The sequence below is a fragment of the Apium graveolens genome, chromosome 3 (assembly GCF_009905375.1).
Source record: "Apium graveolens cultivar Ventura chromosome 3, ASM990537v1, whole genome shotgun sequence".
Lineage (NCBI taxonomy): Eukaryota > Viridiplantae > Streptophyta > Magnoliopsida > Apiales > Apiaceae > Apium > Apium graveolens.
The window spans coordinates 116,034,160-116,044,793 of NC_133649.1; the positions used below are offsets into that span (position 1 = coordinate 116,034,160).

The 10,634-nt window shown below is 34.9% G+C and overlaps 1 long non-coding RNA gene across 1 annotated transcript; it reads right to left on the bottom strand.

Annotated features, from left to right (window-relative positions):
• Window positions 1-1,687: 1,687 nt before the first annotated feature.
• On the bottom strand, window positions 1,688-3,126 carry LOC141710863 (uncharacterized). The gene is made up of 4 exons (XR_012571100.1): window positions 2,999-3,126; window positions 2,800-2,877; window positions 1,893-1,937; window positions 1,688-1,794 (listed from the first exon to the last, which is right to left on the bottom strand). It is a non-coding gene; the product is annotated as an uncharacterized LOC141710863 (long non-coding RNA).
• Window positions 3,127-10,634: the final 7,508 nt, after the last annotated feature.

Below are 10,634 nucleotides of genomic sequence, written 5' to 3' on the forward strand. Positions count from 1 at the left end.
CCACTAATAATTTGCTTCTCCTTTTAACATATAACTGGTGAACACAGTCTTTTGCGTCTCTTCTATGGGCACTATCTCAAAGCTCTTTTCCATTTCTTTCAGCCAAGCTCTGGACTTAATAGGTTAGCAGTCCCTTGAAATTTCTGGGGGTTTTAACCACTTAAAGGCCTTAAAGACATTAGTAACTGGAACATGATCCACCTGGGTTGAGGGTGACAATTTAAATTCTCTCGAAGAAGATTCATAATTTGGTCCATAGGGTTTCCTCTCTGGCCTTCCCCCTCGTTAGTATCCATAGTTTCTTCTTCATTGTAATCCTCTAAGCCGAATTCATTATATTCAACTTCCTCGTGTTCTTGGTTATTTTGGTTTACCAATTCAGCAGGGTTTGCTCTAGTTTCCCAATATGTCGGGGTGGCATCGTTATGCTATTATAAAAGATCACCAATATAACATTATTCGCGTCTCTACTCATTATGTTAAAGTCGCTTAATAACTCACTTTGTCACAAATACATTCTTCATTCCTCTTTAGTTACTCGCAACGTTGTGCCCACGCACCTGATTTGATGCGTTAACAAAAGACGACATCCTGCCGAGAATATACATGTAGCTCCTAGTGACATCCCACTCTTGGAATTCTGCGTCAGACTTATTGGTCTTCTCCTCCAGTAGTTCGGAGCTTGCTGCGTTGATTGCAGGAGCATGAAACTTTTCAGAAATTATTCTGTCGATTCTCGCTTTCCATGTCGAACCATAATGGCTTAACGGACGAAATGATTTCGTATTATCGCATAGCATTCTCATCTTGGGACACGCTAAAATCTTCCTTATAGGACATAGATTCCTCAATGGTATAGCGAATACCCTTCTTGGTAGAATCGCTGTTCGTCATGTATTGAACCCTTATTATCGGAACAATACTTTCAACCAATTCAGGTAACGTAATAACCTTAATAGTAAAAGAATTAAGCATCTTGATTCTTGCCTAATATGCCTCAAGGACACTCTATAAAGAGCTATGAGTGGCAAGACTCGGGTTTTCCAATCAACTTATGGTATTGGGGTATCGTCTTCATCCCGCTTTCTCCGGAGACTTAGCTCCACTTCTATATCAACATTATAAAAAAAATCATGTACAATTTTCTCCTTTCCTCATTATGTCGATCTTAAACGATTCCATCAATTTCCGTATAACACTTCACATAAACACTTCAACATAACTCCTAGTAGTCCATCAACAAACTCTATTGGCTCAACCAATGGACTCTCTTTCGCATATAACTCTTAGCAATCTTTTCTCTGAGTGCTACAACTCATTCTCTTCCCTTAATGTTGGCTTTTCAATCGACTGTTAATAACTCAACCAATGTCTCAACTCTTAAGGCTAAGGTCCCCTTGGGTACTACCGTCGCGACTACTCCATAGTAATCCGACTACGAACTCGATGAGAGTTCTTGTTAACTTTTAGATCCTCAGTCTACCCATTTTACTCTTACTGCTTCCAAAATTTATAACCTTTGGCTCTGATACCATTTCTGTAACACCCCCAAATCCAAGGTCGTGAATTCGGGTCGTTATGATCACTTATTAATTAAATAATTCTCTTTTCACAATATTACTCGACCTTTTATTCAAACTCACATACACACAGGTTATATTCTTGGAAACATTATCAAATAAATCATTTCCACTTATCTACCTGACGGGGCTGGCGCACAAAAAGCCTACGGAACTCACGAGCGTTCCTTACCCGCCTACGGACAGCAGTCCTGGTCTGATCCATGCTGGTAGTCTGTTGTGATATGATATATAAAAGCAAGGGTGAGCATTAAAGCTCAGCAAGGTATATATATTGCATGGATAGTATGAGATAGGGTTTCGAAAACTTGCCTCGAGTAATCGAAGTGGTATGGTCTCTGGTGTTTGGTTGGCGATCTATAAACAAAAACCAACGGTCTAAGTTAGTACGCGATTAACGTCTCGCTTTTATTAAGCAACTTTCGCAACTACTCAAGTATAACGAATCTCCGATCGTCACATTCTCAACACTTATATTCTCACTTTATAACATGGTCGGGTTTTGAAATCGATCGTTCGCTTTAGAAAGTCCATTTCGAGTTTTAAGCTCGAACGTGAGAAAATGTTCGTCAAAACTAGGTTTTTTATGCGTTTCTCGCTTGCGCTCGCTTTACCAAAATATTTTTATAAAATCGAAAAATTAATATTTTCCCAAGATTATTTTTGTACAGTCTTCTCTACTGTCATATCCATTTTTCATAATTTTTCCAGAATCTCAAAATTATTTTAAGTCCTTCAAAATCACCATGCAAGTAGACTTAAGTGCAGTTGGCTAATCGCAGAAATGTTTTACACTAAAACGACCATAACTCCTAAACCGTAAATCTCCTCATAATGATCTACACATGTATAGAAACTATAAAACAATATCTATCTAGTCATGGCCAGTGGTTTTCAAATTTTAACCATTTTCATGACCGAATGTCTTGCAGAAAACAGATCAAGTGCAAGAATGCCCAAACTCAATTTCTACTACTTGATCTTAACACAATCACTACCTATAACCATCATAAACACAAGTACTTCTCAAGATCCACCCACATGAACCTTATATGCTCTATTTAGTACCACATACATGGATTACAACTCAACATCTCAAGTCTTTAGCAAGAACATAATCAATACAAACTCAAACAAACACAATCCTTTGGATCTTAACACTACAACAAACATAACTCTTAAATCCAACCATAAAACCTTAAAGGGTTGAAAGTTATACCTTCTTGGATACTAGGAAGGTTAGTGCTAGGATTATTGAGGCTTGGTTTTCTTAGAAAACACTTAGAAGGGCTAGATCCTTAAGAAACAAAACCAAGAAACAAGTTAGAATTTCGGAGTTACCTTTCAGCACCTCATTCAAACATTTTCATAAAATTGAAAAATACTAAATTGAGGCTGAAATTTGGTACGAAGCTTACCCATGATATAGAGAAGCTATGGTAAAAATTTCATGATATTTGAATGAGTATATTTTGAGTTATGAATTTTTCTTTCTCCCTTGCTCAGAAAATCCGAACTGCTGGAATGAAAAATGGGAGAGCTTTAAGTGAGGAAAAAGTGGTTGTTTTCTTTTGTGGCTAAAGTGTGGGAGTGTATAATGAATATATGGGATGTATGCAGCAGATTTGAAAATAATTTGGTAAAGGTATGGGTTGGTTTGATTGTGTGGTGAAGTGAGAAAAGGGAGAAGTATGGCTTGTGTACTTGTTTGTCTCCCATCACTATTCAACACTATGCCACTAACTATTCTAGTTAGCTTCTAATCATCTAGTTACACTCCTAACTACTAGTTAGGACTTGGTTATGCATGGCCAACTTGCATGGGATTTAATTTCTCATTAGTTTATTTATCGTAAATGCAATCGTCGTTCCATTCCGATAGTTTCCACGTATAACGACTTGTTTCGTAGCGATTTCTTTTATCGCTTATAATCCTATAACCAATTCGATTCCTTCTCTTGATCATAGAAATACCTTGATATCTTATTTATTTCACGTAGTATTCCCGGTTCTACGCCATTCTTTACGGATACGAAAACACGTAGTATAATTGTGAATCTTCGAATTCTGTCGGCTTTTACATTCACTTATTTTCCTCGATAAACAAGAATATGATCTCAGATTCTCAAAATTCCACTATTCATTTAATGATGATCCCCATACGTATTACTTAATTAGCTCAAGTTACTATTCACAGAAGTTTTAAAATATTACAAAAATCAAGGTTCTTACAAGAGCTTTTGCTTTGCCCCTCTTTGAGACAACCACTTTAGGAGATTCCTCCTCAGCTTTAAGAGCAGCTATCTTTGACTTTCTTCCATGCCTTTTGCTCCTTTGATCCATCTAAAGTTCATGAGTCTTGAGCATACCATAAATTTCATCAAGTGTAGTTTCAGCAAGGTCATAATTATCTCTTATGGTAGTAGACTTCAAATCCCAATTTTCAGGAAGAGCTAAAAGGAATTTTAGATTTGAATCTTCAAGATCATATTCCTTGTCCACCATTGACAGGTCATTCAAAAGTTTGGCAAACTATCATATAATAATGACTCATCAGCTTTTGAGTCAAAGTGCTCATACTCTTGTGTGAGTATAGTCTTCCTGTTCTTTTTGATTGCATCAGTTCCCTGGCATCTTGTCTCCAAAGCATCCATATCTCCTTTGCAGTCTTGCATCCAATTACTCTGTTCGACATGATATTGTCAATTGCACTATGAAGCAGATGCCTTACCCTTGCATCCTTAGAAATAAATGAGATGTCTTCAGTTATGTACTAACTTTTCTCCTTTGGTATCATCTTTGCTGGTTGATCAGCAACTGCAACCGAAAGCTTGGTAGGCTTATATGGTCCATCATTAATTCTATCAAGATATTCTGGATCTGTGGCTTCCAGAAACATATCCATATTTACCTTCCATATAGGATACTCAGATTCTCTCAGTATGGGAACCCTAATACTCTCATATCGACTATGAGTTTGATTGTGTTGAGTATCTTGAGTTTTGGTGGGCTTTGGTAGAGTTTGTGTTTCTTCAGACATGATTGTAAACTGGATCTCACTGTTTGTATATCAACAGAGAGGCTCTGATACCACTTGTTAGGTCACACAACATTGTAGAAGGGGGTTGAATATAGTGTTTATACAATCAAATCGATTTATCAACACAAGTATGTAACAGTAATCAAGTATATTCAATATAATAAACTCTGTTACAATAGAACATTTGTTCTCTCTCAGTGATGAACAATATCACTAAGAGCTGCTAGGTTACAATATATAATCTTTCTCGTGAATGATAACACATATAGTGTAAACCCTAAGCTGTGTTTATATAGTACACAGTTACAAGATATCTTCTAATTGATATGGAATATAATTATGTCTCCTAAAATATATCAATCAGATATTATCTTCTACAAGTCTTCTAACTATCCAACTCTTCACGCATATCTTCTATTGTTTTAGTCACGATCATTTCCTGTAAATCAGCTGCTTTCCTTATCTGAAGTATCCACACTTAAGTCCTGATATAAATCCTGATGGCCTTAAGTTCTGATATAAGTTCTGACTTCAGTAAGTTCTGATTTCCAGTAAGTCCTGATATTAAGTTCTGAAACTAAACACAACAGATTAGAGATGACATCACAAATATATCTAACAAAATCCAATAAATAACCCTGGAGTTGGCCGGAATAACTCAAAGAAAACTCGCCGGATGACGAGTTCTTCGTTGCTCCGGTCAGCCCAACTCCAGTATCGTCTGTACTTCAAACCACCACCATTCGATTCCTTTTTACAAGCTCAACACACTAGTATCAATCAATTTCACTAATAACCCCTAGATCAAATGCCTAATTTTAATTAAGAATGTTCAAACCGAATATAAACTGTAATTTTAATTACAGAGAATCAAGCCCACTTTTGAACATGTTATTGAACTCCAAATCACTATTATGACATACCAAAATGATCAGGATTCAATTCTCTACAACATGCAAGCATCAAATCACATAAATAACATCAAAATTAAAATTAAAATTATTTAATTATAATTAATTCAAAAGTAAATAAAAATATAGAAAAATACCGGTTAGTTCTGCAGTTATAAGGATTGTGAAACTTGATTATACTGTTCTTGAGTTTCATTTTGGTTACTCATACGCCAAAATTCGAGTTCTCTAACACCTCCGATTCTTGGTTTGATTACGAAGAACACTATGAATTCTAGGGTTTTTCTCTGGATTTTATATAATTTTACTGTTTAATTGTGCTTATCTGTACTAAATAAAATATGGTAACGGCTATTTATATTTACGGAATAATGGTACCCCTTTGGATCATATCAGATATAAAAATAGAATACTTAATCGCTAAGTATTAATAAAACTGATCCAATTCGGTACCAGGTTTTGGATAATTATCAAAACCGGGCTTTTTGTAAATACAGTCTTGGTCTCAGCGCTTTTATTACACGAATTACGAGAAGATAATATAATAGTTTAATCAAAATATCCTGTTTCTCGAAATACTGGTTTTATCGGTTTACCGAAACGAAAATAGTATCATAAAATTTGTATCGGGAACCGTACAGGTAAAACAGTAATCCGGATCGAAAAAGTCAAAACACAGAATAACCAAATTAAGTTAAAAAGAAGTTTTCCTGAGACTTCCGGTTAGTAAAAACGTAAAATACTTGAAGTTGGACGATTTTCGATTATTCAAAATAATTTATAATTAATCTGAAAAATAATTTATTAAATTTATAAATCCTTATAAAATCATGTAATAACATATAAATTAATAGAAAAATACCAAAATAATCTATACTTTATTTTAGATACATAAAAATTAGAATTTGTAAATTTGATCACATATAAACATTAAACACGGATACCAATTAACAGATAATTCACCAAAAAATCATATTATAATCACATAATATTCATTTATTGACGAAAATAATTACACGTTATATCCCGGATATTACAACAAGGGTCATACATCTAACACTAACATCAATTGAAAAGGAAAAACTCAGTTCAATTCAGCTGGAAAAAGTGGCTATAAGTTAAGATCTATTGATAGATCAAAGATATGGTGCTATAACTGTGATGAACTAGGTCACTTTACCACTAAGTGTAGAAAGCCAAAGAAAGTGAAGAAAGATAAAGCTTATTTGGAATTGGAAGCAAAGTATGAAGCACTCTTGACAATGCAACAAGGAAAAACTTACATTGTAGAAGGCAAAGGTTGGGATGATACAGATGATGAAGATGACTGTGAAGAATATGGAAATTATGCTTTCATGGCTCTAGAGCAAGGAGAATTATCTGCATCCAAATCAGAGGTACATATTCTCACTAAAATTGAATTAAAGGCCACTCAATATAAAGAAACTGTTGAGAAAATGAGTGTAGAGATGTTTCATATCAACACAAGCATGATGGCAGCTACTGAGGAAGTGAGTAAGCTGTCAAAAATTAATGAGAATCTTGAGATTAAGAAATAAGAGCTAGAACTGCAACTTTTTGGTCTTAAAATAGTCAAATAAGAAAATGAATACCTCACGAACAAGCTTAAGTGCGCTGAAGAAGTAGAGGCAGTGTTGAGAGAAAGAATTGAGAAAAATGATTTGAAGCTCAAATCACTTAATAATGCATCTCAGTTGGTTGGTCAGTATCATAAGAAAAATAAACCATGTGCTAACATAGCCATTGGTTTGGACTATGAGGCCTTGAATTCTCACAAGAAAGTTGAAGTTGACAAAGGAAAAGACATTGTGAACCATGATGTTCATGTGATGCTGAAAAATGTAAATGTACTTGTGTTCAAAGCTTTGTGAACCATGATGTTCGTGTAATGCTGAAGAATGTAAATGTACTTGTGTTCAAAGCTTGTGAATTAAATTTCAGTGAAGAGGAGTTGGTCATCAAGCAAGAAATTGCAGATAAAGACAAAGAGAAGAAAAATGCAGCACTCCTATCACCAAATGTGAGAAGAAGCCTATAATGAGTCAAGCTATTACTACACCAACTAAGGAGACCAAGACTGAAAACACTAGGAAAAAGAAAAATAACGGAAATGAAAAAATTGGTGTAAACAAGAGCAATAATTATGCCTATATTGCAGATGCTCCAAGAAAGCAATGTCAACCTAACTCACCTTTGTAGAAAGGCTGTTAGTGAGCCAAAAGTTGGAGCATGCAAGTACCATGAGGCACTGGCTGAAGATCCATATTCCTTCTGTGATAAGTTTGATTGTATTCCTTGCAATATGAAGGTTATGACAAGCTGTCATAAATTAAGGAGAGATCTTAAGAAAGTTAATCTTGGATCTGCAATTAAAAAGGATAATGCTGATCAAACTATGAATGATGTTCTTTTGGAATGCTCAAATTCTATTTCTGCAACTTTTGTAAAAAAAAGAAGAAAGTGCCCAACACTGTTTGGGTAGCTAAATACACTTAATTCTCATTGTTTACAGTGCAAGAAGAATAAAGTCATATAGATCATTGACAATGGATGTTCCAGGAATATGATAAGTGATAAAACCCTGTTATCAAAGTTTGAGGAGATGGATCCATTAGTGACTTTTGGAGACAACAACAGGGGATTCACAATGAGATATGGCAAGTTTATTTCTGGTAATATTGTCATTGATGATGTAGCACTAGTTTTTGGTCTTGAAGTTAATCTTCTCAATGTCATCCAATTTACAGACAAATGTTTCAAAGTAATATTTGACAAAGAAGATTGTTCAATAACTAGTACGAAAATTGTTGAAGTTTCTCTCAAAGGAGCAAGGAAAGGTAGCCTATTTGTTGTAAATTTAAATTCAGCAACAAGGATGGAATATGATGTTTCTACACCAAGGCATCCATTGAGCAAAGCAAATTTTGGCACAAGAAACTCTCTCACCTGAATTATAAAGCAATCAATACCTTGGCGAAAAAGGAATTAGTGAGAGACATGCCAACTCTGGAATTCGCTCAAGCTGAAGTTTGTGAGGATTATCAAAAAGGCAAAATGAAGAGGTCCAGTCATAAGATGTTAGGTCACACACACTATAGAAGGGGGTTGAATACAGTGTATAGCACAATCAAATCGAATTCAAAGAACACAAGTAACAGAAAATAGACTTTATTAAACTCTATTACAATGTAGAACTGTCCTCTCTTAGTGATGAACAAATATCACGAGAGCTACTAGGGTTACAATAAATAATATCCTCGATAATGATAACACTTATAGTGTAAACCCCATGTCTGTGTTTATATACTACACAGTTACAAGATAATTGCTAATTGATATGGAATATAATTCTGCTTCCTAAAATATATCAATCAGTTATCTTTTCTTCCAAGTATTCTATTCTTCATAGAATTCCTTCTTCATGCATATCTCTTCTTACGTTTGTCTTGATCCTCTTTCCTTTCAATCAGCTGCCTTCCTTATCTGAAAGTTTCCTTTAAGTCCTGATATTATCTCCTGATAAATATCTCTTGAACCTTAAGTACTGATAACTTAAGTTCTGACTTGAGTATAAGTGCTGATTTCAGTTAAGTACTGATTTGTACTGTTTTAACTAAGACCTGAAAACTAAACACAAATCATAATAGACATGACATTATCAAATATATCTAACAATCTCCCCTAACTTGTAAATTAGAATAATAGACAAGTTTAACAGATATTTGATAATGTCAAAAACATTAAGTACAAATGCATGAGAATTTGACTAGATAACTACAACTTACAGTCCTTAAAGCTTTACCAACTTTAACTTCTGATAACAACTTCAGTCTGTATACACATTAGAATTTGAGCAGTTGTAGATCTTGACTTGGCTTCACTTTCTGATCTCTTCAATGTCAGGAGTTGTTCTGAGATAGTTCTTTAACAAACATCTCTCAGCATATCTGAGTTCATCAATCATCCTCCTTTTAGCAACTTTAAATTCTGCAGTATCTTCACCAGTTTGAAAGATAGCATATCTGAGATCATTAATTTTTGCTTTTTTCAACTCCTGATCTAGTCTTATGACATAGGCTTTGTCAGGCTCTAGATTGAATTCAAATCCCTTAATACCAAGATATGTTCTGATCTTTACAGTATTAGGCTTCATATCAATAATATCACCCTTGTGATCTCTGTACTTGGGACAGTATATGCTGTCAGACTTTACAAAATAAAGCCTTTTCTGTCTCTAAATTTGAGTCTTCAAATAATTTGCAGCACTTTCAGTTATTCTGTCATTCACTTGAAGTAAGAATAAAATATGTTCTAGTTCCTCAAAATACTTCAGTGGTATAGCATTTTCCCTTATATGGTAAACCCTTCCATCTGTCATGAAATATAACAAGATGTGTTCTTTCAAGAAGGTATGGTAGACCATCTGTACAGATTCAAGTTGATTCAATCTTTCAGGAGTTGCTCCAATACCTGGTTCACTTAAGGAAGTTGGATCATTAGTTGTGTTCTGCACTCTTCTTTCATCAGCACTACCCAATCCAGATTTATCTCTTGCTTCCTTTCCAGTAACCACTCTTGCTTCAAAACCACTTGCTGCAGTCTTCAAAGGTTGAGTCTGTTTGGCTTTAGTGAATCCTGGTAGGAGTAACTTTGAGGATTTAACATGAGCAATGTCAGAGGTTTCCTTTGACTTATCTTCTGATATCAAGCCAACTTGAGCTATGTTAGAGGTTGCTTGCTTCACTGTTATATCAGAACTAACTATATCTTGACTCTGAACAACTTGAGCCATGTCAGAGGTTATTTTAGAAATCTTCCTTGAAGTCAGAGTAAGATCAGCATCTTCAACAGAAATTTCTTCATCTATAGAAGGCACATAAACCTTTACAGGTTCACCAACTTTTTCTTTGCCCTTGGACCTTGGATCTATCTGCAATTGTGATTTGGCCTTGGTGGCCACATGATTTGTCCTTTCTTTTATCATAATGCCTTTAGCCGTAGGAAGTTTCTTTTTAACAACAGAAGCTTCAGATTTGAAGTTGACCTTTCCTATCTTTAGTTTAGCTTCTTCTTCCATTAGAC